Raw genomic sequence first — 25511 nt, forward strand, 5'->3', positions numbered from 1 at the left:
GCCCCGGAGCAGGGCAGATTCTGAATTCTTGACAGTTGTGTCAAGAGGCGTCTCGTCCCTTTCCCCGGAATGCTCACAAGAATTGGGACTAGAACACACGCCACTGGCTGCAGATTTAGAAAACTCTCCAATAAATCCTCGTTCAGACAGTGAGGCTAAAAAAAGTCAAAGCTCTGTCAAAACAGTTGGCTATGCTAATACATGTGTACACTGAATAATGAAGTCGGAATTATTTTAATATTATCTGTAAGAAAATCCTTATACCCTGTCGTCCAAATAGCTCTCTGGCAACTCGGGCTTCTGACCGATGACATTTTCGTTTCCTGGGTACCGAGAATTTTCACAAGCACGCTTCTAGCCCAGAACCGCAGAAGCCTGCTTCCTCTTCTCCCAGCCTGGACCCTCGGCCTTCAGGACTAGGGTGGGGGGTGGATTTTAGAAGTGCGTATCTGACTCGGGCAGGACTTTTCAAGAGTATAAATTATTTTTGTCTTCCGGGTTTTATTTGGACGTGTCCCGGGCAAAGACAAACGAGCCAGGCGGTCTTTCTGGAACCCTTGCGGGGTCTCCACCCCGCGCCGGGCTCCCAGGATGTGCGGGGTGGTGCGGAGGGGGTGTCTCCCGCAAGCGCAAGCCAGGTATTTTCCAAAACTTCCAGCCCCGGGGTTGGCGATGGGGGGGACCTCCAGACGCCCGGCGGGAGCGAGGCCCCGGGAGGAGCCAGAGCGCCGCGTCGGCCCCGACACGCGCCACAAGTGGTTTGGAGAAGGAGGGAGGAGCGCGAGCCCGGCGGAGCCCGAGCTTCTGGAAGTCACCCCTCCCGGCCCCGTGTCCCCGTCCCCCGTCCCTTCCTCTCTGCCGACTAGAGGAATGACGCCCAAGCCCGAACCTCCCTGCGCACGCAGCCGGGTGGGTGGACGCGCGGCCACCAAAACGGCCGCGACATCGCCGCCGGGGGAGGACTCCGGGGTGGAGGGCACGGCCCGGACGGGGCCCGGGGGCGCCCGCACCTGGGGCGGCAGGTGCGGAGGCGGTGAGCCGGGCCGCGCGGGCCGGGCGCGCGGGGCCGGGGGGCGCGGCGGACGCGTCGAGGGCGGGGGCGTCGGGGGCCGGCGGGCGCCCGGGGCGCGCGGCCGGGAGGCCATTTCCTCGCGGCGCCCCGGGAGGAGTCGGGCCGGCCTGCTCCGGGCCGCCGCCGCCGCGCGAGTCGGAGCGCCGGGCGGGCCGGAGGGGAAACCAGGTCACCGGCTGGCAGACGCGGCGCGGGCGCCGGGGCCGGAGGAGGGCAGCGGCCCGGAGCGGGCCGGGCGCGCGGGCCCGAGAGGCGGGGACTCGGCGGCCCGGCCGCGCTCGCCGCCCGCGCCTATAAAAGTGGAGCGGCCCCGGCGGGCGGCGCGGCCCCGGCCCGGCCGCCCCTCTGCGCCCGGGGAGTTGACATTTTGCAGGACGCGCTCCCGGGACCCCGCCGCCGGGAGGAGGGGGCGGAGGAGGGTGGAGACTGCGGGGCTCGGCCAAGGCGGGCGCGCGTCCTCGGGCGGGCGGCCGTGACGCGGCGGGGATTAACTTTGCATGAATAAGGCGAGTGCGCCGGGGAAGCGGCCCTCCTGCTCCGGGCTCGGGCAGCGCCCGCAGGCTGCCTCCCCCGGCGGGGGCGCCCCACCCGGCCGGCTCCAGCGCCCCGGTAATTCGGCGAGAGGACGGCGCGGAGGCGGGGGGTGCGGGGGCGAGTCCCGGCTGTCCGGAGGGCGGGCGGGCGGGCGGGGGTGTCGCGGGAACCCCTCGGGGTGCGAGCGGCGACGCCGAGCGCGCGGGCGGGCGTGGGTGGGTGTCAGCCGCCGGGCGCCCGCCGCGGGGAGGAGGTGCCCTCCGCCTCGGGCACCTTCGGGGAGCCGCGGCGTGGGCAGCGGCGGAGCGGGGCGGCTGGGGCGGCCGTGGCCCTCGGACCCCGAGCCCCGGCTGGTTGCCAGACTCCTTGTGACCCGGAGTTTGGCATCCTCGGCGCCGAACCCAGTGGAACTTTCCATGATGAGGAAGTTCTATGACACAAGGGTTCGGAAAAGGTTGGCAGACAGCGGGGCTGAGGGGCGGGGGCGGGGGGGGGGGGTGCCGTGGAGCCGGTTTAAAGGGACGGCGGGTCCCCCAGCCCCCTGGTCTCCTGCCCCGGAGCTCCGGGCTTTGCAGGCGGCACGGACCCCGCGGGTGGCTTGCGCCGGTGCCCGCGCCTGGCGACTTGGCGTCTGCCCACCTCCTCGGGGATTTGCGGACGATTTCGCTTGCCTCCGGGTCGCGCTTCTTGCTTCGCTTCTCTTGACGCAGCATCTTCCCCTGGGCCGTCTGGAGTCGGTTCCGACCCGCGCAGCGGTGCCAGCCGCGTGCTGTCCCCCACCCCCGCCACCCCTCGGAGAAGGTCTCATTTGGGGGAGTTTTTACCCCTGGTGGCTGTGGTCCTTTTTATTTCTCGGCGATCATCATCAGGTTCTTACTAGTGTTGAATCTTAAGGCTTTTGATTTGTTTTCAGTGGAGGTGGGGTGAGTGTTTGAGGTCTGGAAGGTTCAATGTAGAATTTTCCCCAAATGGGAAATGTTCAAGGTGGGGTCTGGAATCATGACAGTTGATCAAGTGAAGCGAAGGAAGAGACAAGCGTTTACCTGAGCAGACACCCGCCCTTCTCACACACAGAATTTGTGAAGATTCAAACACTAAGCCTAGTAAATACATGAAACAAAGTCTTCCCTTTAGCGTGTTATTGATCCTTTTGATGCTTGTGAGAGTCAGTTTTAAAGACCTGTTTTGAAGTTCAAGAAATTAAGCATTCCTTGGATAGTGTATATAACAGCACAGCAGTTTTTAATAGTATCAGTATATTGGGTAATGTAGACCTTTGGGGCAATAATTTTATATTATTTGACCTTTTAGTATGCATGTTTACATTGCAGTAATATGTAGCATGCTCTGGATTGCAAAGTAATACAAATTGCATGTTAGTCAAAATATTTCACCGGTTCATTCTGGATATTCACAGTGACAGATAGCTCCCTGATTCACTGCTGCTCACCTCTCTGATTCTGAAACAAGGCAGGGACTAGGAAACACGAATGAAAAAGGTGTTTTGATGAAAGTTATTCTAAGCAGTGGATGTTTTCGGGAGTTTTCATGCCAGTTGGCTAAGCGTTTTAATTGACTTTAACAGCAATTCAATATCAAGCAACTTATTCGAGATGAGATACGTGAAGGCATTGGTGAACAGTCATTTATTATTTGTGCATGTTGAATCGATATCATCAGAATCTTATTCTTAATGAGTTTCAAAGTTTAATTGTATGTTGGAAGTTGTGTCCTCTGCTAGTAAATGTGATTTGCTTCTAATTTTCAATAAGTGAAAGTAAATGATACTGAATTTAGCCATAGACTTTTCCTAAATGAAGCAATTCCTGGTGGCATTACAATGCAAATGCATAATTTTATTGACATTGAAAAATGATTTTTTATAAAGTAACTGACATTAAAAGAGAAATTAGCATTCCATTTCCCCCTCTTTAGACTCTTTGTAGCAAATTCTGCTCTAAGGGCGAATTAAGACTGATCTCTTTTAATTTAGCAACTTTGGGAAAAGGAGGTTTCTTGAACTTTCCTTCCCAATGGAGAACGTTATGGATCCTTTTCCTTTCCTGGGATTTTTGCAGTTGCTGAAACATGGCGTGTGGAGCCACAAATGATATTGCACATTTCCTTTTAGTATGCTCATCTTTTTGAAGGAAATCAGGAAAAAAAAGCTGACTGGTTTCTTGAGCTCCTTTTTGTCATTGTACTGTAAGACTATGTGTTGCTTCTTTCAAGAGCGCGACCCTGACGTTGGAGCCAAGGCAGGCTCCCATTGCTTCTCAGAACCCTGGCCTTGTTTTTGCTTCCCTGTATCCCTCTTCCGTGGTCTTATTTGGTATCTGAGTTGCTCATTTCAGTTGCTCCTTGTTGAGTACTTGTCTTCCCTGTCTAGAATATAGAGTCCATGAGAAAAAGGGTCTTGACTGCATGTTTACTCATGATTTTCTAGCATCTTGACTGGTGCTTAGCACACAGTAGGTGCTGGATAAATCTTTGTTGAGTAAATAAATGGTTGTGCCCAAACCCCACGTTCCCTAAAATACTTAAGTAAGCATCTCAGTGGGTATCAATGGAGTATGTCAAGATCTGTACCTGTGTATGTGCCATATGTATGTGGTCCAGCTTCTCTCTTTTGATATGAAAGCTAGCCCTGTTTTGTGTAGTGACAACTCAGAGTTATTTCTGTGAGTTCTTCCTGGGGGCATTTGCCTTGAGTACCTGGAAATCCTCAGCAACAGTTTGTCTTACACGTTACCTTCATTCCCTGAAGACACTGACCTTCAACTCCCTGGGTTTCAGCAGAATCTTTATGAGTTCCAGAGGCATTGTCAGTGCTGAGAGTGAGATTCCAGGGAACAGACATCACTGGATGATAGCAATGCCTTCTCACTCAGCAGGTTCTGGCAGTGCCTTTGGCCTTGGCAGCCCCAAGGGGACCAAGGGCGTGTGGTGGTGTCGCTGGTCTGCAAAACTAGCTGTTGGGGAAGGGGCGGATGGGACTGTCAAGACCCAGCACACGATACCCTTGCTGGTAGATTAGGCAATGCCCTGGGCCGCTACCCTACGTCTAAGTTAAGTCAGTCAACCTCTTCCCTGTCTCCTTGCCTCATTTCATAAACAGATTCTGAACCTGATAATTATGGGAAATATTGCACTATCAGAGTTTCCAAGTGACGGAGGTGTGATACCCAAGGGGGAGTCTTCAAATTAGCTATTCATGGAAACTCTTGTGACAGTTGGGACTAAAAGGAAATTACAATGGATGGTTCTGGTCATTTATTTTTGTTTATAGAGTATTGACTTCCAGAAACGTGTATCAGTAAATGCATAGTAAAAAAAAAAAAAAAAAAAAAATCCCACAAAGTGATGAGACCAGTAAAAATGATAAAGGAAGAGAGATCAAAGTCTTAGGCGTAAATTAAACTGAAATAAGTGCTTATTGCTTTTCAGTTTTTAATTTAGCTCTGAATTTCTGTGTCCAAGTTAGCAGACTGAGGTGGCAAGTGTGTACAGAACCTGTAAGGATAAATCAGATAACATTTGTAGAGGGCTTACCTCTACGTGCGTGCCAACTAGTTATACTCCCATGAAATAGCATGTCATGTAACTTGAACTTCATTTCTACAGAAAATGAAGTAAAGTTATTTATATGGTAAAGTCTTTTGTCAACCGGCAAGAGAAAAAAAGGTGCAGAAAGTATAGTAATGGAAAATCACCTAGTGGGACTTTAGTTGTGGGAGCCTGAGCTCCCGTGGCTCAGTGGTGGAGATTTTGGACGCTGTCTCCAGTGCAGAAATAGAGCTCAGAAAAGCTAGAGGAATGAATGGTTAACATGTTCTTTAGGCTGACTTTCTCAAATGTCCAGTGTCTCAGCCAAGCTTTTAAACTGGAGCAGGCTGAGAGGATGGTTCAGGTCCAGGTACTGGAAAATGACCCTGCGGCCATAAACCTCTCTCAGCAGGTGGCCCTGATGCTTGGTGCTTTAGTCTGTATTCCCAGGTGGTGCAGTGACAAAGAATCTGCCTGCCAGTTTAGGAGACACAAGAGACGCAGGTTCGATCCCTGGGTGGGGAAGATCCCCTGGAGTAGGAAATGGCAACCCACTCCAGTATTCTTGCCTGGAGCATCCCATGGACAGAGGAGCCCGGCGGGCTACACTCCATGGCGTTGCCAAGAGTCAGACGTGACTAAGCGCACGCGCACACACTGTGTAGTTATCGACCTGCAGGACAGATTGTTTGTTTATGTCTGTTTCATCTCTGTCTTCCCCTCTGAATGGTGATGATGGGCTGTGGGTTTCCTCATCCTTGACTCAGTGTATCTAGCCAAGGCTTTGACACCTGGGCTCAAGGAGACGCTCCTTTGGAAGAATGAATGGGAGGGGGAGAAGGGAAGATGTTTCTCTTTCCTGTCTGGTACTGTATCCAGTGTCATCTTCTGACTTAGTTTTGCTCAAGTGAATGTTTGCTGCCTGGCTTACATTATACGTCCGGATCACAGCAGAGAATTTTGCTAGAAGGGCTTATTCTCTTGCCTGAGCTGGTTGAAAAATAGATGGCAGGTTAACTTCCTGCTTTATTTAAATTCGTTTCAATTATCTGATTTGATTTCTCTTTCAGGCTACAAAGATTTATGTACCTACTGTGTGCCTGGCCCCTCTGGTTGCTCTGCAGCTCAGCATGTAGGCTAGTGAACTGTGAGACACTAGACAGATGTTAATGCAGAGAAATTCTGAAATGGTCTCCACTGTGATGGAACGGAATGCCTGTCGGGGTCCCTCACATGGCCCCCCTAGATGAAATAAACTTCTTTTAATCTGAGGAGGTGATGGTTTTCTGAGGTTTGCCACCCATGTGTATTAGTGTAAACTGCACCACGATTCACCCAGGACTCTCTTGGGATTCATGTGGTCTGGGATTGAACACGTTTAGGCTGGTGCATCTCTGATTAAGGATGCTCACTCTCCACCTTAAGGGCCTAAAGTGTTAAGTCAGTTGTGGCATTTAGGCCAGTGGGCGAGAGGGGGAATGTCTGCATCACCGAGTCACAAATAGTATTTCCACGTCTTCTCAGGAATCTGCCCAACTGACAGCTAGAATCGTGATCCACATTTAATGCTAATGTTGTTTGGTCCATACTGTCCTAATTTCAAGGCACTTTGGAGACTTTATGTCCTGGCAGCTCTTCTTCTGTGGCACTATTTTTACTGAGTGAGAAGCTGAGCTCTGCTATGAACTTAAGTATCCTTTTCAAGTGACAAGTCAGGAGACCCAGGAGTTAGGACCCAGGAGCTCGACTCTTTCCCAGGAGGCATACTATAGCTTTTCCTTCATGACAGAAGCTCTAACATACACATATTCATGTACTGATGTGGATGTGTGTATACAGTGCATACAGAATATTTGTATTATTTTCATTGTGTAGATAACTGTATAGTAATATGTATAATAACATATGCATGTATGTGTGTTCATGCGTGTGTGTGTGAGTGTATGCCAAAAGTGGACTGTAGGTGGGGCACATATAACAATTAGGAAAAGACTGAGCTGAACTAATTACTCAACTTCCTAGTTCTAAAAAAAAAAAAAGAGCTTTCAGGTATCATGGCTTCTCTTCCATGATCAAGAATGCAGGGTTTTTTTTTCAGAAAGTCATGAATGATGAGCTGATGAAAGCAAAAGCTTGGACAAAGACACGCTGCATACAGGTGTATCTTCTTCATTTGAGAAGTATGCTCTCTGACTCCTCTGGAGGCCCAGGAGTGTCTGAATTGAGGAGAGTGGAGAAGACAGTCCTTGTTTGGGTGGCAGACTGTATGATCGTGGCCTTCAGAGCCCGTTGCATCTTCTGACCCTTGTGACGTAGGTTGCTCAGTGGTTCCCAGGAAGGTCCTGATACATTCCTCCTTCCTCTTGTTTGTCTTGAGACTGTTTCCCCAGATTTCAGCCCTGGTTGTTCAGAACAGCTGCTCACCCGTTCATGATTGAGGTTAGCGATCGTGAGCTTCTTGGGTTAGGGTCAGCGTTTTCCGTTTTCTCTCCCACCTGCATCAGTGTCTCCCCACCTGCAAGTCCGTACTCGCAGAGGCTCCTCTGACAAGCCTGTGTCCTGTTCTCACAAACAGCGAGAAAGGCACTGCTCGTCTCTGGCTTCAGCCGTGGTTCCCATGGCGAGAAATGCCACCGCCATGCTGATGTCCCCAGCTGCAGATCCTGTCATCCGTTTCTGTCCTCCTCTGCACCCCTGAGTGTTTGGGGACATCCTCGTCTGATTTTACTTTCTGCTGGGTACTCTGTGGGAGGTCCTCAGTTTAACAACTTAAGGCAAGTGTTTTCAGAGCCCGCTTTTCATGCTTGTGTACAAGGACAGTGTGTACCAAAACTTATTTGATCAGTATATTCTGTGTGTGTGTGTGTGTATGTGTGTGTGTAAAACCACAGTTGGCCAACGTTGGATGCAAAAGGTTGTGAGGAATAATACATGGTCCTTGCACTTAAAAATTAGCCCCATCTGCTTTAGAGCATGAGAACCCACCCCAGTATTCCTGCCTGGAGAATCCCATGGACAGAGGAGCCTGGGGAGCTGTAGTCCATGGGGTTGCAAAGAGTCGGACGGCTGAGGCGGTTTAGCAGGCAGGCTTTAACTTCTGCTACGTTTTAAAATTAATATTGTTTATTTTTGGCTGTGCTGGGTCTTTCTTGCTGCCGGGACTTTCTCTGGCGGTGGCGAGCGGGGGCCACGCTCTCGTTCCCACGTGCAGGCTGCTCACCGCGCTGGCTTCTGTTGGTGCAGAGACACGGGCTGCCGGTGCCCGGGCTCGGAGGTCATGGCTCTCTGGCTGGAGAGCACGCGGTCAGTGGTTACTCTTTACTCCTCTGCGCGTCGGCTCTTCCGGGATCGGGGATCAAACCCGTGTCTTCTGCACTGGCAGGCCGATTCTTTACCACTGAGCCACCAGGGAAGCCCCTTCGACTACATTTTATGACAAGTGATCACTCACAGTGAACCTTTATGCTCTTCTGTAGAAAAATCTATCAGTTTGTATTCAGTAGCAATTAATGCTGCCATTGTGATGATGTAAAAATTAGGCTAAATTGCTGTTACTTTAAAAACGTTATAACCAGAAAATATCTTTTCTTGACTTCATTTCTTGTATTTCGATGTATTAATTGACTCTGGGCAGAGAATGGTTTATTTCTGCCTTATATGTTTTTGTTTACGTTTTTGAATTTCGCCTAAGATTTATTGTAATTTTTCCTTCCTATTTTACTCTCAGCATCTGGAAATCTAGAATAATATATTTATAGCTGAATTGTAGTTACAACAGGAGGAAGCATACGGTTGTATATCCTTATATTATTTGTGTGTGTGTGTTTTTTTTAAAGATACCAGGGGAACCTTATACAGGAAATCTTTCAAAAAAATAATCTAAATTATGGCCTGTGTGATGAACATATCAATTCATCCTGTAGTGTAGTACCTGTGAGGGACTCTTGAAAAAATAACCCTAGGCCTTTGGCTTGTTAATGTGATCTCACACTACAGATTCATACATGTGAGGTATTGCTAAGGCGAAGGCATCCTCTGGAATGTACTCTATATGAATTCATTTACTGTTAATTAAAAATGTATTTTCTGATTTATTTTTATTTCAGGTGCCACAGTAACCAAGCCTTAAAATAATAAACTTGTTTCTTTTCTCCTGAAATCTGTCCCTTCCTCAGTCCAGCCCTCTATCTCTACATCCACCCCCATCCACTCACCCATCCATCCATTAATCCCTCACTCCTGTTTTCATCCGTCCACCCATCCATCCTGTATGCACTGGGCATCTGCTGGGTAGGTACCAGGCTCTGTGGCAGGTTCCAAGACCTCATGGTGAATCTTTAAAAATCCTTGCTACAGAGATGCTCATTCTCCTGGGTCAATCTACAGGCATTAATTTAGCATAGAGCAGTGTTTCTCAGCCTCTGAATCATTGACATTTGGGACTGAACAATGCTTTCCTATGAGGAGCTGCACTATGTATCATAGGATATTTGGCAGCTTCACTGGCCTCTTACCCAGCTAGGTACTTACAGCCATGAAAAATGTCTCCAGGTATTGCCAGATGTCTCATGGGAGCAAAATCACCTGCACTGAAAACCACTGGTGTGGAATTAAGAACCTGGCTAAGAGTGGTGATGTGTGGCTTTATATCTTGTCTTCCCCTGACTTTGTTTCTTGTGCTCCTGTCTCCTCTATAACACAGTCAAGATTAAATGAAACAATGTAGCACTTGACCTGCAGTGGGGTGTTAAATATTAACTTCTCCCAGCAATGGTAGAATTAATGCTTCCACAGTTACAATCAGTTACAATATAGATAAGTTCTGTGATGGAGTGAGTCCAGTATGGGGGTGGGGACCAGTAGTCTGGAGTGGAGAGAGGTCTAGGAGTGGGGAAACCATATGCAAATGTATGAAATGGGATAAAAGTATGAAACATTTGGGGATTGGAAGGAGCTTAGTTGGACATGCAGAGGACAGAAAATGAGGCCATGGGGGCAGGTGGAAGCCACATGATGAAGGCTTTCCAAGCCAAATAAGGAAAGTGGGTTTTATCTTGACTGCATGAAGAGACTAAGGGTCAGGGTATGAGAGTTTTATTTTGAAAGGGTTTTTTTTGGAATACGTCTTGAGTGGGACAGAGACTGGAAATGGTGAGCCCAGTGAAAGGTTCTAGAATAATACACTGACATGAGGGTAGCTGCTAGAACAGGCAGTTATATGTTGCTGTGAAGTCTTGGGGAACAGATTTCACTTTCTCCAAGATGTGGCAAATTTTTAACATTTAATTCCAATAAGGAATATTTTTAGCAAGCTGGCTCTACGTTTGGGGGAATTTCAAGTTTAATTTGAAAGCAGATTACATGATAGGTTCTCTATAAAGTATTTTCAAATGAAGCTTAATTTAAAAACTATCTTACAGCCTATTTGTTGCTCAATATTACTCAAGGGTTCCTCTGCTATTAAGTGTTGATTTTCTGATAGGGATTTTATTACTTTAATGATCAAAATTAGAGATGGGTGGAGAGTATGAATCAGTGAATGAATGAACGATAATGACCTTATGGAAATACCACTTAATTTAGAATAAAAATATTTTGGACAAGTCTCTTCATTTATCTGAGCTTTAATTTCCTTAGTCATGAAGTAGTTAGAGTAGGTGAATTAGGCAATTTCAAAGTTATTCTTTATCTGGGCATTATCAGGATTAAGTTCTTCATATTGCAAATTTTAATTTTCAAAAATATTGCAAATATTTTACAAAGACAACCCTTGTAAGTCAAGGACAGTGTTACCTAGAGTAATATGAAGATAATCATTTCTTTTCCTTCTATATGTCCTTAGCATGATACTTCTTATCATTGGTTGGTCTTATTTCTTAGTAACCCAAAACAGATCTTCTACAAATACTTTGCATAATAAGCCATTATATTAAATATTTTCAGCTTTTCAGGACTACTCTGAGAGTCCTACTTTTCAGCTCTCCTCTGCAGTGGAAAAGCAGCCCTAGATGGTATGTAAATAGTCATGGCTCTGTACCAATAAAGCTTTATTTACCAAAACAGTGCCTTGAAATTTGCTGACACCTACTATCCCAGCAGGAGTCCAATAGAATTATAAAGTGAACCACATAGGTACTTTAAAATCTTCTAGTAGCCACATTATAAATTAGTAAAAGAGCAACCAGTGTGTTTGATTTCAACAGTATATTTTATTTCATCTAATATATTAAAAAATTACTGACATAATATGAAATAATAATGAGATTTTTACTTTTTTGTATTAAACCTTCAGTATCTGGTATATATTTTACACTTGTAGCAGATCTCAGCCTCAGCTAGCCACATTTCACATTTTCAATTGCCATTGGTGGCCAGTAGCTGCTAGAATTGGGCTGTACAATTTTAGCCTTAAAAAACTATGGTTCTATCAAATTCCATGCAAAAAGAAACTCTGCATTATTTCAAGTGATTGAGACACTTAACCTTTTCTCACCACCCGTGTTGGTTAGGAAAACATCACGCTTTGAAATAAAAAAACACGCAGGGGCTAAAGAAAGTAAAATTGTATCTTTCACCCACATGAAGTTGATGATTGCTGTTCCCGATTCACTGGGAGCTCTGCTCTTGTGTGAATTTTGGAGACTCCCGACTTCATGGGTCTTGGTCCCTCCGTCTCCAAGGCTTCCAAGGTCACGTCTTCGGTGCATCAGACCCCTAGAAGGGAAGAGACGGTGCAGAAGCACACCCGGCCTCTTCCCTGCCTCGGCTTGGAACGGACACATTTCCACCTGCAAGAGCTATCACCGGCCCCCACCTGGTGAAGCGGGTTGGGGGACACAGAGCCCACCTCCGGGACGCCCGTGGGCTGGGGGCGGGGAGCCGTCTGCCCCTCTCTGCCACTCTGTTTTCTGTTCTTGGGAGGCTCTCCTCAGAGCCCTGCGTTGATGCTTTTGGAGGCATTGGCACCTGGTAGAAACATCTCCTTAGTGACGAGGTAACCCACGCCTGCGTTTTAGTGCAGGATCGCCCTCCTTGCTGACCCCATTCTGTTTTCTCCCTTCCTGCTCACTCTGACGGGGTCACTTCTAACCTGCCTGCACCCGCCTTTTCCTTTGAGTCTTTGACTGTCATCTTGAACTTCTTGATAAATCTGTATGGGTCAAAATATGCACATAGTGTTGGGAGTTTACTGATCAAGCCTGGTGTAACTGGCACATTACTGATGATGCTGATATATTTAAAAAAATTTTTTATTGGAGAAGAGTTGCTTACAATACTGTATTAGTTTCTGCTGTACCGCAAAGTAAATCAGCCTTAAATAAACATGTGGACTTCCTCAGTGGCTCAGATGGTAAAGAGTCTGCCTGCAAAGCAGAAGACCTGTGTTCAATCCCTAGATCAGGAAGATCTCCTGGAGAAGGCAATGGCAACCCTCTCCAGTGTTCTTGCCTGGAGAATTCCGTGGACAGAGGAGCCTGGCGGGACTGGGCTACAGTCCATGGGGTCACACGGAGTTGAATACAGCTAAGTGACGGACACGCATGCATACATATATCCACTCTTTCTTGGATTTCCTTCGCCTTTCGGTCACCACAGAGCCCCGAGTTGAGTTCCCTGTGCTGTACAGGAGGGCCTCATTTATGCTGATATTTTTTAAAGGAAGCTAAAATGTAAAGTAGAGCTATCAGGAAGCAGAGGGCAGAGCTGATTCTTGGTGTGTTGACAGAGGAATTGAAGCCATTTTTCCTGGAATCATTTTACAGAGCTTTAGACAGTTTAAATAAATGACTCATTACATAATATCATGACTAAAAATAGCAAGTTTCCTAGTATTTATTCTATTTATCATTCCTTACTACAATGGAGAAGCCCAATTTTTTTTAGTCAAAAAGGATATTTGCTTGTTTTCTTCCCAAATTATAAATGTATTAATGTGTTTGATCAGATATTCAGCAAGTTCTGTAGAAATGCATCTGGTGAAGGAAGTGGAAGAGAGAAATGAATAATAAAAGTGAGGTCAGTGAAAAGAGCAAAGAAGCTCTTTCCTTCTAACTGTGCATATTTTACCTTTTTGAAAACATCAATTAATTATTATTAAAATATCTTATTCTGAGGGTAAGGGGACCGGTACTTTATTAAGAAATAAGACCAACCACTGATCAGAGGTATCATGCTAAGGACATGGAAAAGGTAAAGAAAGAATTGTTTGCCTTTATATTACCCTAAGCAGGGCTGTCTATAATGGCACAGTCTATTTTTGTGAAATATTTTTCAGTGGTCACAAAAATTAAAACTTGGAATATGAAGAAGTTAATCCTGATAAGTGCCTCTCAAGTACAGAACCCAGCTAATACTTTTTTTTTAATTGAAATATAGTTGATTTACAAGGCCAGGTTAATTCCTACTGTGTAGTAAAGTGATTACATTATATATATGTCTTTTAAGTATTCTTTTCCATTGTGGTTTATCATAGGATATTGAGTGTAGCTCCCTGTGCTACAGTAGGACCTTATTATTTATCCATCTATACAGTAGCTTGCATCTGCCAATCCCAAACTCCCAATCCACGCCTCACCCGACCCCATCCCTCTTGGCAACCACAGTCTGCTCTCTGTGGCAGGGCTTCTGTCTCTGTCTCATAGATAGGTTCATTTGTGCCATTCTCTTGATTCCACATGTAAGTGACATCATGTGGTGTTTGGCTTTCTCTTTCTGACTTACTTCACTTAGCCTGATAATCTCTGGTTGCATCCATGTTTCCGCAAATGGCATTAGTCCATTCTTTTTTATGGCCGAGCAGTTATTCCATCATACGTATGTATGGCATCTTCTGTATCCATTCCTCTGAAGGTGAATATGTAGGTTGTTTCTGTGTCTTGGCTACTGTGAACAGGTCTGCTTTTGGGGTGCATGTGTCTTTTTGACCCGCTAATTCTTCTGTCCCGTCATAAGAAAGAACTGCTTCTCTCAGCCGTCCCCCACCGGTTACTGCCCCTCACCAGGGTCCCTGGGGCAAAGCGTCGCCTGCAATGTGGGCACCAGTCATGTCTTATTTTAAAGTCCTGTCACAGAGCAGGTAGGAGAGACATTTCCCTTCTCTTAGAGACAAAGTGCGAATTGCAGGGAGGGTGGAAATGGGGGGTCTGGGCTCCTGGCCTGATTGAGAGCTGGGATGCTGGAGGGAGACCCAGAGTTATGAGTGGAGGGATGGCATCACTCAGGCGTTGAGTTGGATGCCCAGCTTTGCCACCTTCTAGCTTGCAGTCTCTCTGACAAGTTACTTAACCACTTTGAACTCCAGTCACCCCATCTGTACAATAAAAACAGTATTGATACTTACTTTACAGCCTTGTTGAGGACGCTAAATGAGATCGTGGCTATGAACTGTGTTGCCAGTCCACAGTGCCTGGGAGGGCGCAGTACATGGGGAAATAGTCTTATCGTTATCTTATTATTTCAGAAGTCGTAAAATTGATTGTGTTACGTCAACCTGCACCCTAGAAGTATGGAGCCTGATTGTTCCAAAGGCAGGAAATCAAATTTCCTTGATCATTTTGTATTATTATTCTTTTTTCAGTTTTTAAATCATTAGGATGCATTTACTGGTAACACTCTCCTTTTTATAGTGAAAGTGTCCGTCACTCAGTCATGTCTAATTCTTTGCAACCCCATGGACTTTAGCCAACCAGGTTGCTTCATCCATGGGATTTTCCAGGCAAGAATACTGGAGTGGGTTGCCATTTTCTTCTCCACTTTTTAGAGATGTCTTGGCATTTTTCAGCCTCAAGAGATATTTTCTTGGTCAGTCATTGAACTCAGGGAACCCTCAGGGTTTGCATAAAATAAAAATAATAGATGATCAGTTACCTTCCCAGGGCTCCAGCCTCTTGAACACAAAGTTGGTTCTCCCACTTGAACTGAGTGTGATGCTGAAGCTGACTACCTTAATGACTTTTTTTTTTTTTTTTCATAGCATCTATTCTTGTTTTTTGCTCTGATGCTTTTCTGCTGTCCACAGTCAAACTTCTGTCTCTTGTTTGTGTGTGCAAATCATGTCCACCTCTTTGCAACCCCACAGACCGTAGCCTGTCGGGCTCCTCTGTCCGTGGGATTTTCCGGGCAAGAATACTGGAGTGGGTTGCCATTTCCTTCTCCAGAGGATCTTCCCGACCCAGGAATGGAACTTGGGACTGCTGCACTGTAGGTGGATTCTCTTCCATCTGAGCCACCAGGGAAGCCCTCTGTCCCTTACAGTCTAGTATATATTTTTTACTGCTTCTGTTTCAACCCAGCTTCCAAACATCCTTCATTCAGGGAGCTCCCCAGGCCTGCCCTGCTTCATTAGGATTGTGATCCAAATGATCTCTGCTGTTTCCTTTCTGAAACATATCGCTTCAATGACAGCTTCCTTCAACCCTTTGTCCAAAGGTAATAGTACATGTTAAGTCTCTTACTATATGGATTTCTTCGCTGTTCAGTGCCCAGACCTCACACTGGTCGAGGAGGTGGCTATTTCTCTGCTGGATTTGAAGTTCTAAGAGGGCAGGGGCTGTGTGCTAAACAAGTTTAGTGGAGTCTAGATGGCAGGCTCAGAAGGTAGGTGCTGAGTAATGCTGCCCTGCTGTTTTGACCAACCACATGCAGGCTGTTTTTGTATAATTAGGATGAATCTAATTTTAAAATGAACAACCGTGTGTCCTCAGATGAACCAGAATATACACTTACAAGGCGCTGCTGTCCTGCATTATAAATAAGGGAATAGATTGCCCGGCAGAAAAGCTCTGCTGTTCTTTTCCCTTTTTTAAAGAAAAGAGAAAGGAGGAAAGAAAAAAAAGCTCTACACAGCTAAGAACTGAGATAGAAGATCTTCCCGTCCCCCTCACCTATGCTGGCAAGAAACCAGGGCCCCAAAGTGGATGTTCTCAGCAAAGATGAAACCCAGTCGACACCCACAATCGGAGAAGAGTGGCTTCAGAGGACTCGTAAAGAGTCATCCTTAAGAATGGCTTCCTGTGGACAGACCCTGAGCTGCACGCCCGTCCTCAGTGACCGTGGGACCCCCTCAGGGGAGGGCTCGGGTCCCCGCAGAGTTGGAGTCCTTGGAAGGGGTCGGGTGCATCGCTGACTACCGGCCTGTTGCTGGTGTGGGGAGCCCCTTGATACACTGCCGCCATCACGTCCCTCAAACTCCGAGCGTTTTCTTGAGCTTTCTTAGCATCTCAGGATGCCCACTGCAGGGAAGAGGAGTGATTTAACATCGCCCAGAGGGGTTTGACAGCTCACGTCTCTCCTTTGTCTCGCTCGGGTTTGAAATGGCTGTTCCCTGGTTTTCAGTCCCCCTGGTAACCCATCCAAGTTCATGTGACCCGCGGCCGCCCTTGTTTCCAGCTTCGCCTGTTCCCGGCACTAGAGTAACACCTCCCTCCCAGAGTCAAGTGTTACTTATTTAAGTTCTTGCAGAGGTTTGACTTCAGGGGCACTTGAGACTCATAGGAATTGTGCTTGGGTTCCCTGCCAGCCTCGAGCTAACAATGTGGGAGAGACTGGAATGTACTTGGCACGAGCCGCGTTTCTGATGGTCTGAAAGGAGGAGGTCTAGAGCCTGTGGCTCAGTGGATCCCAGGATTCTGTTCTCAGGAGCTGGAGGTGGGCAGGTCGGACCCTCTGAGAGAGGGTGACTGAGAACCCAGAGATTTCCCACATCCGAGGAGCCTGAGGATCAAGTCACTGACACCTCAGTGTCCCTTCAAAAGACTTGCCATTAAGAGTTTGGGTTCCCCAGAAGCAGACCCTGAGATGAGAATTGAAATGCAACTTGTTTTAGGGGGACGGTGAAGAAAGCACCCATATGAGGGTGGGGAAAGGGGGCCAGGACACGAATAGCCGTCAGTGAGGCGGTGTTACCAAACAAGTCACCACCGTGGACACACTGCAGAAGCCCGGGGGACAATGTGAAGCGGGCCTCCTGGTTACCCAACCCAGAGGCCCGGGGGCCGGGCCTTATTCTCCCAGAACTGCCAGGCATTGGTGCGGGACTGCCTGCAGAGGCAGTTGATTTCCTGGCATTTCAGGACTGCCACTTGGGCAGCCAAGAGCAGCCCTCGAGGCAAAGGAATGCAGTTTCTGGCAGTTGGAAGCCAAGCCAGGGTGTTGACTCTCGCTCCTGCTCCCGGGGCGGAGTCAGCACCTGCCCCCGTGAGCCTTTCTCGCCAGAGGCGCGTCACCCTGCGGGGCCGCCTGGGGCGCGCGTTCCCCCACCCCCCACCCCCAGGATGGCTGGCTTCTCTCCAGCCTGCGCTTGGGAAGAGTCGTAGACCACCTTGAGCGGGAGCAGTGGAACTGAGCCCCCTGGCAATTGGTTGGGGATCCAGTGGAAGGGGAGGGCAGCTGACGCCGGACCCCCTTCCTTGAGCTCACCTCCCTCCACGCTGACTCCCTTCTCTCCCGCCCCACTGCCCGAAATAGCCCAGTGCGCCTGCTGAGTGCCTTCTCTTTCCTAGTGGCTTCTCCTCTGGCTCCGGTCAGGCTTACCTTTGTACCCCTGGGTCGTGGTCTCAAGGTGGGCACCACAGACATCTGGGGGCCGCCAGTTCTTTGCTGTAGGGGCTGCCCTGAGCTTTGTGGGATGTTGGGCAGCCTCCCTATCCTCTACCCGCCGAAGGCCCTCTTCACACCACTCCTGAGTGGTGATGGTGAAAAATGTCTCCAGATCCTGAATGCCAGTTGTCCCCTGGGAGGCATAGTGGCCCACCCCCCTTGAAAACCACTGCCTTGGACCTCAGTTTCAATCCTCACCACCCCCCCCCCCCGTCTCCCCCAAACTCCATGTTGATTGTCATTACCCTTCATTAAGATGCTGCTCCTCAGGGAGTGGGAAGAGGCACCTGCAGTCAGCTGCCTCTTCCGCCTGCCGCCCCATCCCCCAGGGGTCAGGGATCGCTGCCCTGTCTGTCTGTCTGTCTCTCTATCTCTTTTGCCTCCCTTCCCCTCCCTTCTCCCCTTCCGCATCGTGAATATGTGTGATTTGGAAGATGCCATTCTTCATTTCTGCCTCCCTCTTATTAAAGCACCCTGCTCTATTCAATAAAGCAAATGCTGTAATGAAAACTCCACTAATAAAGTAAGATATCACATTTAAAAAAATCATCCTCATACGTTCATGTTTTTAATCAAATGTGTATGTGCCAGGTACACGCTTGGGTACAGTGGGTGAGCCCACTCCCTTGTCCCTCCAGACAGGTGCACAAAATGCTTCCACAAAAGACAGCCTCACCAAAGTTAAGATTGTTTTCATTTTATCAATACACATATCCTCCGAATTCTGGAGGCTGGAAGTGCAGAAAGCCAGTGACCATCAGTGTTTCCTAGTGTGGGGATTCTAACTCCATGGCTTAGAATTAGGAAATCATGCTTTGAACGCCAGGATTTCCTGCTGTCACATTCAGAAGTATGAGTGTGTCCACCTTGGTGAGCAGGTTACACAGTTTAACAAGGGCCTGAAACGAAAGGTCAGTAAGTCACACTCTTATTGGGCAGTGTTATCTTTGCTGCCCCTGATTTGTTGAGACAGACAAAGTAGTTGTCCACAATTTGGGATGATTCCATCCAGGGGGCTTCCCAGCAGTCACCAAAAGAGTGGCCTTGTCCCTGCTCATTTTGGCTGAGGTTGATTCTGGAGGAAGGACAGAAGAGTCCAGATCACAGAGGAGGAGATGCTGGAAGTGTAAGGGGGCCTCCTGTGCAGTGAATGTAGCTCCCCCCGCTCCCGCTTGGAGGCAGCAGGGCTGTGTGGTGGTGGGGAGGTTTCACACCATCCTGCTCCTCTGCACCCCCTCTTCTTAGCCTGCTACCCCCAGACTGGTCCAGCCATACCTTCACAGGTACAAAGGCAGAATCGCGCACCCCAGCCCTGCCCAAGCAGACGCTGCATTTCAGCAAGGCCCCCGGGGGCTCACTGCAGTAGGAGAGGAGCTTTTATTCTACCTGCATCTTGTCTATGAAAAAACATGGGGTGCAAGCGTAGAAAAGAGTTACAGGGTAACCCTGGTGGGTATTGACTAACTCGTTATACCTAGTCTGTTGTTTTTCAGACTTGATAATCAACACGTTAGTGGGCTGTGAATCCACATAGTGAGTCACAAGCAACAAAAGTTGTAAGTAAAACACACTAGAAGAGAAGGTCTTAGAGGAAGCCACAGTCTTCATAACATCTATTTTATTAAAAAAAAATACAGACACACACCCTACCTTTATATGTATGTTCTGATAGGTGAATCAAGCAAACAAATAAACCCTCCTAAAATGAATGTATCACTTTATATATGTAGATCAGTGTTGTAAAAACTAAAATCTAACATATGCATCTGATGAAATGTGGTCTCTTGACTCTTCCCCAGAGATAGTGAGATTACATTCCCTAAATCAGATTCCTGAACGAGTATAGCCTATAGGAATGGTAAAGTGATCTCAGTTGCATGTCCATGACAATAGTATTTACATTTCACACTCAAGTCCAAAAAACAATGCTCTATCAGAGAAGAATACCTCAAAATCTTGAAAAAGAAACCAAAGACAAGCTTGCTTTAAAATCAAGAAAAGACAGCTGTAGAGTGATGGAAGGACATCCCTTAACTGGAAGGGAATAATTTAGAGCCCCAAAGGAACTCCCCAGGTTATGAGAGGCACAGGGTGTCTCAAAAGTGGCAGTGCTGTGTTAAATGTCAGCACCTTCAGGAGTGTGACTGCTACACACTTACAAAAAATGGTCTGGAGGTTTAATCATTTCCATCTCTTCAACACTCATTTAGCTACACAGAAGTTGAAAAGTTAATTTTTACTTTATTGTTTCAGGCATTTGCCAGTTTCCATTAGAGAGACTGAAAAAAAAATTCAAGTTGAAAATCTTATTGTTCATAGAATTGTTTTCTTAATTTCATTTTCAGATTGTTTATTGCTACCATATAAATATACAATGGATTGGGGGTGGGGGGGTTGGGAAATCTACTTTGCAAAAGCCCCAAAGCTCCATGAGTGTCCAAGAGAGGGAGATAATGAAGCTTTCCAGAGCTTTCTTGTGTGAGTTGTGTAGCATTAATCCCTCTGAAGATGTTAAAGACTCTGGGAGGAGGAAGGCAAGCTTGTCACTCTGGGAGCACCAGTTGGTGTGAGACTGCGGCACAGAGACCGTGAGAGTCGGGATTCCGCACGTGTGGGGAGACCTGTCCTGGGCCAGGCCGGCTCTGTGAAGGGGGGTGCTCGGGGCAGGGTGGGCCGCGCTCACAGGGCCTGCTTCATCTCCCCGACTCAGGGCCTCTGCCGGGCCCTGAGCCCCAGAGGGGCCTGCGGGACGGATCCTGAACCTCCCCTGCATCCTTCCAGGCCCATTCCCACCTTCTTCCTCAGCCGCGGGGCCTCTGACTTTGCCGCAAAGATTACGTACCCCAGTGGTGCCTTAGAAGAACTCCACGGAGCCACCAAAGCATCATTCCACAAAGCAGGATTTTAAATACGCTTTGAAGGAGCCATTGAAGGTGTTCTTTTCATTTTCTTCTGTAATAAGTTTGTCAACTCTACAGACACCTTCTTTATTAAAACTGAAAACAAAAAATGATGGTGTCCATTTTCTTTAAGAATGCTGTGTTTGGGTGGAAATTTTGAAAAATAATTTTACGTGCTGTAAAAGGTGAGAAAATTAGTGCTCCATCTCTAACTGGGTGTTGGGGTTAAAGTAGGTGGTTTTGCTCATTTTTAAAAACTATCCTGTTTCTTTGTTCCAAAACTTTTTCGCTAGTACACAGCTCTTTGAGAATATATATATATATATATATATATATATATGTGTGTGTGTGTGTGTGTATATATATATATATATATATATATGTTCAAATTATATAATTTGAGTATATATGAGCATATGTATTTTGAGCATATGTTGAATATATATTAAATATATATCATTGGAAACCAAAATGAGAAAGGATATTACAGATATCATAAGTGGTAGCACTTTATGACAATCTCTTACATTTTATTTCTGAATGGAATAAATTGCAATTCCTCAACACTGTGGTTTGACGTTTTTCCATATATTGTATTTTTACTTAAAAAAATAAAACATATATTTGAATAATATGAACTTGAAGATATTCATATTTGTCATAATGTATTGTTTGCAATTTTTTGCTTGTTTGAAAAGAAACCTGATATTTCAGGCCCTCCTTGTTGCATGATGGTTAGAATTGTATAAAGTAGCACTGTTGCCCTCAAGACTAATGAGAACATGACAAATTTTGAGGTCCGTGCCAAAAGAACATTTTGTTTTTAGAACATTAGCTGTAGAAAACCACATATTAGTGTCATGGTTTTCCTGTGTGATTTATCATAGATGTTGTGTTTTTTTCAGTTGAAAAGCACAGTTCATTGTATTAAGTCATTCTTCTATCCATAGCATTTTAGACAGGTTTCGTATATACCATTTTCAAATTAGGAAGAAAGGTAAAGGTTTCAGCACGCCCTGGTCTGATACAGATCCACACGGTTGAATCAGCCGTGCCCATCTGTAAGTGACTGAGGCTTTGATCCCCTCACTATACCTGTGAAGTATCAAAGAATTTTTGCTGGATGTATCTGAATTACTGTAGCCTTCTCTTTTTCACATAAGAAACCCTAACTATAAGAGCAGCTGTTAATCCTACCAGTTCTAGTAGATCTGCCCCAGAGTCAAGGTCAAGTAGTTCTGTGCCAATTCAAATAGGTTTTGGTGACTGACGTGTTTGAGCTTGGCAGTAGTGTTGTGATTGATTAGTAATATCTGTTGTGGGCTAATGTTTAGGAGTAATGACCTGAGTATCAGGTATTTTTTTTATCCTGTGCCCATACCTAAGGAGGATTAAATCTGCAAAACATTGTCCCATTGTGTTGCCTTGGGCTTTAGTCTCCCTCCCACAGAGACTGTACTTGTTTTGAAGACTTGTTCATTTTCTAGTCAATGGTAAATGAGAAAACTCATTTGTAAGTCAGGGAGACTAGGTAAGAGTGTTTCCATATTGGCAAGTTTATTGTGATATCACAAAACGAAGCATGCAGTGAACTTTGTATTTTTTTAATTGTCTCTCTGGTTTTCTGATTCTTGACACTCAAATATATAAATATATTATTAATACTACTTTAAAACTGAAATACCAAAATTTGTTGGAACTCTTTTGAGAACATGCTAGGTTCTCAGAATTGAAGGCAGTATTTTCTATTATATTTTAAAATGGCAAAAATGTGTGTATGTAATTTGTCATTTGAACTTCATGGTCTACTTATGTTCTCAATTATAATATCATCCTCTCAAAAAGATTTGGCCAGCCCCTTAATATGGAGAACAGGAAGGAAATTGATTGTATATGAGAAGATAAAGCGGGTGGGTGATCACAGTCAAGCTTCTGCTGGGTCTGCCAAGCTAGGAAGATGGAAAGTTTGGGACTTGGGCCCAACAGCACAAAACTGAAGTTGGAAGGTCAACAGAGTGTGTGTTTCTTATTCCATCAAGTAAAACTGAGTCATTGTTAATTAGTTTGATTGGACTCATTGAAATCTCCCTGTGAGAAGACCTGAATAGTCTTTTCCTTCCATTATTACTCACCTACCAAACTTCCAGGTCTACCAAACCTGGAAGGTCATAATTGCTTACATTACATGAAGTAATTATAACGTCCTCAGGAATTGATGTAAAGAAAGAAATCTTCTGTACATGTGGTGTTGGCATTCTTTGCAGAGAGAGATGAATCATTTTCTTCAACAAGTCCGGGACTTGACTTTGTGAAGACTGGCAGAGAGGGCAGTAGGAGACAGCTGGCTTTGTGTTCCAGCCCCTTGCCCAGCTGCCTTTCGTTGGTAAGGGCTGGTATTCTTCAGGATGAAATGACCTGTGGCTAGATATGTCTTCACAGGGCTTCCCTCATGGCCCAGCAGTAAAGAATCCACCTGCAATGCAGGAGATGTAGGTTCGATTCCTGGGTTGGGAAGATTCCTTGGAGGAGGGCGTGGCAACCCGTTCCAGTGTTCTTGCCTGGAGAATCCTGTGGACAGAGGAGCCTGGCGGGATACGGTCCACAGGGTGGCAGAGAGTCAGACACGACTGAAGTGATGAGCATGCATACGTGCACATGTGTTCATACCTTAGAGGATTCTTGTAGAAGGAAACCAAGTGCAAGATCCCTGTGGATGTTTTAAGATGTTACCTTCCTGGAAGCTGTGACATGTGTTATTTTGACCGTCAGTAATTGAATTTAATATTCTCTAGAACAAAGGGTGGGTTAAGAGGGTCTTAAAAATCATAATGAACATCTCTTTGAAACTCCGTGCCATTTTCAGCCACAGTAGTGTTAATGTAACATAGCAGGTATGATATGAGCCTTGGACAGACCTGAATATAAATATGAGTGTCCCCACTAAGCTAGCTGATATGGCATTAGGAAAAATTGATTAACTTCCAATTCTATAAAAATGTTAAAAAAAAAAAAGAAAGCCTACCGTGTAGGACTATGGTAGAGTAGAAATATCTAGAAAAGAAGTCCTTAGTGTAAAATGAAAGGAAAAGCAGAGCTTTGCATTTAATATGAAAGCTTTGAGATGTGCCTGCTTCCAGGCCAATCCTTGTTGGGGGAGAAGAAGGAGTAGAAAAAATTAAGATGCCTATCAAAAGCTGCTCTGTTCATCAGGAATTTTTTGTAAAGCTTTTATTCAGGGTTTTAAAGCAAAGCTAGTCTCTCATGGTTTCCTGTTGGGCAAAGTGGAGATACGCAGGTTGATAATAGGAAATTTCACAAGTTGAACAACCATATGAACTGATGTTCTCGTGGATTAATGTCAGGCCAGAGGAGGAGGGTCTGCCAAGGACCCCGGCCTTCTGCCCCAGCTCTGGCTGGATGCTGTGGGTGACACCCTGGAGACATGAATGGCATGCTCATCAGATGTTCAGAGGTCACAGAGCTGGAGGGGAGAACCAGGAAGCCCCACCCCAGAGTGTGGATTCAGAGAGATCTTGAGGGGCTGGAAGAGTGGCTCGAGATCAAGGAGACCCAAAGGAGGGTTAAAAGCACAACACTACATTAAATACAGCTTGGAGGCCCGAATTCCAGGAGACCACTCACTGTCAGTTTAGTATGAGGTGACAAGCAGTGTGATGTCTCAGCTGCTACCATGGTCCCAAATTCCGTGAAAACACCTTATCACTTGGAGGGCTTATTGACGTAAGACTGCGGGGCCCATCTCTAGGGTTTCTGATTCAGCTGCTCTACATTGGAGCTGGAGAGGCCATGTTTTGACGAGATCCCAGATGATGCTGAGAAAGTACTGCATTAGAAGAAAAACCTTGCTCAGATCTGGGAACATGGCTGTCATCTCCTGAAGTATGGAAGCCATTTTGCATTTCATTCTTTCAGTTAGGTCAAAAGCCAGAAGGATGAAAAGAATTCTGGCAACCAGGTAATATTAGGGGCCGTGGAGGACAGAAGAGCATATGGAGAAGAGAAAAACTTCAGGGATGTAGTTAGTCCAACCTTCCAACCCTTGAGAGATCAACACGCTGAAGAGTCTTGGTTGAGTGTCTACATTGGAACCAGATAAACCTGGATTTGATTGAGAATTCTGCCATCCTTTTCTGTATTTAACAAATACTTCTATGGTGCTAAGTACCAGGCACTGTTGCAAATGTTTTACACATATGAAGTGAAAGTCACTCAGTTGTATCCGACTCTCTGCAACCCCGTGGACTCTACAGTCCATGGAATTCTCCTGGACAGAATACTGGAGTGGGCAGCCTTTCCCTTCTCCAGGGGCTCTTCCCAATCTAGGGATGGAACCCAGGTTTCCCGCATTGCAGGCGGATTCTTTACCAGCTGAGCCACGAGGGAAGTCCCTTTGCACATAAAAGCTCATTTAATCCTCATCAAAAAAAAAAAAAATCTCATAAAGTAGGTTCAGAGAAGCTGAGCAACTTTCCTAAGGTCACAAAGCTCGGGAGTGGTAGAACTGGGATTCAGGGCCAGGCAGCTGCATTGGAGTCCATGTTCCTAAATAGCACATGATGCTGCCTCTTTTCTATTCCTTCCTCTCCACTTCGTGACTGTGAGTCCTTAGCGACATCCCCAACTTCTCGTGACTCAGTTCCTTCATCTTTGAAATAGACACACTCCTTTTCTCATAGGGTTGTTCCAAAGAGCCGAAAGGGATAGTGTTTATAGAGCATCTCGCTTGTGTCTGGTGTGTGGGCTTTTGTGATACTCAAAACTAGGAGCAGTGGATAAAGTTAGGGTGGGCCACACTGTAACTGGGAAGTATTAAAACCTATCTTATCAGTTCCTGGGTCTGA

The 25511-nt window shown here is 46.3% G+C and overlaps 1 protein-coding gene across 3 annotated transcripts in view; it reads left to right on the forward strand.

Annotated features, from left to right (window-relative positions):
- The first annotated feature begins 534 nt into the window (after positions 1–534).
- The window catches only part of THRB (thyroid hormone receptor beta), a 416080-nt gene continuing 391103 nt past the window's right edge, over positions 535–25511 (forward strand). The window contains exon 1 of one of the 3 annotated variants that reach the window (XM_061134940.1): positions 535–638. The gene's annotated coding sequence lies outside the window, so the exon portion shown is untranslated. Of the gene's footprint in view, positions 639–784; positions 910–1603; positions 1682–25511 lie in introns of those variants that run through there. The other 2 variants (XM_061134937.1, XM_061134939.1) reach the window with 2 other exon arrangements.

The sequence above is a fragment of the Dama dama genome, chromosome 32 (assembly GCF_033118175.1).
Source record: "Dama dama isolate Ldn47 chromosome 32, ASM3311817v1, whole genome shotgun sequence".
Taxonomy (NCBI): Eukaryota; Metazoa; Chordata; class Mammalia; order Artiodactyla; family Cervidae; genus Dama; species Dama dama.